This window comes from Ursus americanus, chromosome 28 (genome assembly GCF_024610735.1).
Source record: "Ursus americanus isolate L20-20 chromosome 28, mUrsAme1.1.p, whole genome shotgun sequence".
Lineage (NCBI taxonomy): Eukaryota > Metazoa > Chordata > Mammalia > Carnivora > Ursidae > Ursus > Ursus americanus.
Genome location: NC_142154.1, coordinates 31,087,089 through 31,091,077, shown reverse-complemented (window position 1 = coordinate 31,091,077; position 3,989 = coordinate 31,087,089).

Genomic DNA, 3,989 nt, shown 5'->3' with positions numbered 1-3,989 from the left:
AGCCCAGATATAGCTGAGTACTCAGCGTTATCGGTGTGCCAAGAGCAGGAAGAGTGCAGCGTGGGGCAGTGGCCAACGGCCGGGTGCGGTGTAAGCCAGAACGAACCAGGTGAGCTTCGATCCATATTGCCTAAGTACAGATCCTGACTCACCCTAACTGTGTAACCGTTTAATCTTTCTGTGTGTTTCCTTATCTGTATGATGATAATAAAAAAATACAATAAAAGTGAGAATGATATTGATACCTAACTCACTGGTTAGAATGAAGGTTAAATAAGTTAATACCCAGTAAAGTACTTATAACAGTGTCCGACACAGAAAGCACTTAAAAATAAACCAGCACTGTTCCCCTAAATGGATCTTCACAAGCATCTTCATTCAAATTTCTGATTATGAGTCTAAACATCCACATAGTTTTCTCAAAATTCCTATATTCAACATCTTCTCTTTTATAATAGATTATCCAGATATCTCCAACATGCCTTCCCTTACAGCCAGCAGCACCCCAGCACAAAAGAGATGCCCCCTACCCAGCCTGTGTCTGCTTGCCAGCTGGTACACACACACACACACACACACACACACACTCTGTCTCCTCTTTTGGGGGTGCCTTCTAAAACATTCCTAATTTGCTAAAAAGTGAGCTATAAAAAATTATTAACAATGAGGAAAAATCACAGCTAAGTGTCAGATACTCCAAAGGAAATGAGATTTAAAATAAATTCTAGAAAGCGGTTATTTTGGGAAGGGACTGGGAAAGGGGACATATATAACATCTCATCTCTTTAAAAAAAATCTGAAGCAAATATAACTACTGAGATGTGGCAAATTTGGGTGGCGGTTATGCCGTGTTTATTATTTCACTCTATACTTTTCCATTTGTTTGAAACATCTGAAATCATGAAAAAATATAAGTAGTTACTGTGGTAGAGAAGACATAACATGGATGTGGTTAGAGTACAGTAATTACTGTGAAGATACGCAAGACTCATGGACTTTTTCATTTTAAAAATCTCTGAAAAATGCAGGAAAACACACACATATACACACACACACAAGGACTGCTTCAAAAAGGATTTAAAAAAAATACTTTATTTATTTATTTTTAAAGATTTTATTTATTTATGTGACAGAGAGACAGCCAGTGAGAGAGGGAACACAAGCAGGGGGAGTGGGAGAGGATGAAGCAGGCTCCCAGCGGAGGAGCCCGATGTGGGGCTCGATCCCGGAACGCCGGGATCACGCCCTGAGCTGAAGGCAGACGCTTAACCACTGCGCTACCCAGGCCCCCCAAAGATTTTATTTATTTGACGGAAGGACAGCCAGTGAGAGAGGGAACACAAGCAGGGGGAGTGGGAGAGGAAGAAGCAGACTCATAGCGGAGGAGCCCGATGTGGGGCTCGATCCTGGAACGCCGGGATCACGCCCTGAGCTGAAGGCAGACGCTTAACCACTGCACTACCCAGGCCCCCCAAATATTTTATTTATTTGACAGAAGGACAGCCAGTGAGAGAGGGAACACAAGCAGGGGGAGTGGGAGAGGAAGAAGCAGGCTTCCCGCAGAGCAGGGAGCCTGATGCGGGGCTCGATCCCAGGACCCTGGGATCACACCCTGAGCCAAAGGCAGACGCTTAACGACTGAGCCACCCAGGAGCCCCCCAAAAGGATTTTTAGAACCAACTGTGAGGACTGTAGGAGATTTATATAGAGTGAATAGTAACGAAAAAATTCAACAAGTAAATATTTCACTGAAATTGGCTCATATGTATTTGTTATACATTTATTTATTAACAGTTGGAATAAAAGGATACTAATTTTCAAATTTTCAGTTTATTTATTTATAAGAAAAAATACAGAATGATTTTAATAGACGAAGTATCCAATTCCTACTTATTGTCTTTCTTAGTGGGAGAAAAAGTATATGAAACACAATTGTCATGGCCTGTATTAATCTTACGAGTGATGTTGACTAAAAGTATAAAAACCTAAACTTCAGAGTGCAGTAATGTTGCTGCCATGTGTGTATTTGTACCTCAGGATAAATTAAATCAGTCTATACCCACAGAACCCTTTTTCACCCTTTGCCATTATCACTCGGCTTTCCGAAGCCCTTCGCTGTTCCCCGTCGTCAGTGCTGCGGAGCCCCTGTGCTCTGTCCTGCTTTCCCGTCGCCATGCGAATGCACTGAGGTGCACCCAGATGCCGAGGGCGGGGGTATCTGGCACTGGATCTCAACTCCTACCAAGGACAGGGGGAGCTGCATGTCCTCCCAGCCCCCATTAGGCCTGCTTTGCATCCTTCGTAAGATTCACAGGAGAGCAGCACGGACTCTGCGCTAAGATGAAGAATCAGGAAATCAGCCTGGGCGCTTCGTCGCCCCCTGGTGGTGCACAGGGCGCACAAGCGAGCCGGAGCCGTCGGGCCGCGTGCAGGCTCGGGCACTGCATTCACAGCCCAGGTGAAAGGGGGGGGCGGCAGAAGCAGTGACTGGGGGCGCTAGAACAGTCCGGGCGGCTGCTGCAGCAGTTCCAGTCCGGGGAGGCTCTTCAGGTCAGTGCGCTCACGACCAGCGGGCCCACGGCAGCCGTGGTGGAGGTGGGGGAACAGCACATCCCGCAACTGCAAGTCTTGACTGGGCCACACGGATTTTTTTTTTTAATTGTAAAAATGGTAACATTGTAGAAAATGTGTATCATAGGAATAAGAAATCATAGAAACGTACTGCTGCAACAGTGTTCTCACGGCCTCTTCCTTCCTTTTTTTTTTTTTTTTTTTTTTTTTTTATAATGAGGCCTCTTCCTTCCTTGACTCTTGACTGAGACAACCTAAGTGATCTTTCTATTTAACATTATCTCAAAGAGTAACGATGTTAGTTACGATCAGGAAGGAAGCAGGGGCATTTGAAGTGAGCAGCATTTCAGGGCTCCTTTGGCTCACCCGGGCTGTACGGAGACCTCTTGTCCCCATGAGGGTTCTGCAGATAGAAGATACCCACCCGTCCCTGTAAAGACGGCACAAGAAGGCAGGGCTGGTGCACCTCCAACCAGGCCCCCAAGGGAGATGATAAAGGGGCTGAAAGATGCCGTTTAAGGACCAAATTCTATTCAGATCCCTTCTCAGCCTGTCTTCCCCAAGTTTCTATATCCACCAGACTGGAAACCTTCTGAAAAAACTGCCTGAGACTTCTCCATTGCCCTTTCAGCCCAGGGCCAGGTAAAATAATTAAATAAGGGTCAAAGAAATCCTCAACTAAAACAGTTGCTGTCTACTACTGCCCCAGCCTCTGGACTGCATCATTGCTTCTGAACACGAAACCACCAAGGCGCGGTCTGGCCCAACAGGGAGCCATTTCTTCCTAGGCAACACGGGTCACATGGGCAAAGACCCCCTTCCAGAGCCACGTGCCCGCCTCCTGACCCTCAAATGGAGAGGAGGAGGCGGGTGGAAGTTGCTGGCATACTGGGGAGTGGACCAGGGCCTCTGGGGACCAAGTCCTTCAAATGCAACACCTACCACAGTGTCAAGACCACAATATATGTTCAATATTATTAAAATAATGGTTGCACGAACCTGCACTAATAAGAACCCCAAAGCAGAAGAGAAGCTCCAGGGGAAGAAGTGAGTATGCACGGGGGAGGGCTGCTCGGGAGCCCTTGCCGCTCCCCAGAACTTCCTGGGGCTACTATAATGTCTTCTTCCATACACGGAAGCCTTGGAGGGCTAAGTGACCTCTGCGCTTGGAGGGAAGTGAGCAGACTGAGCATGGGGGCATGTGTTTAGGCTACGTGTCCAGGGTGGGAGAGGCGTCACAAGTCAGAGGCCGCGCGGGGTTTCATTCCCAGCTGTCAACTTATAAGACTCTCCATGCGCAGACACTGAGCCCGGCCTGGCTGGGCTGCTGCGCCCTGTCACTCTCGGGAGCAGAAGGCCAGTGCAGGCAGCTCCCCACCCCAGGGCCAGTCACATTTCTCTGACACAGGTAATCCATG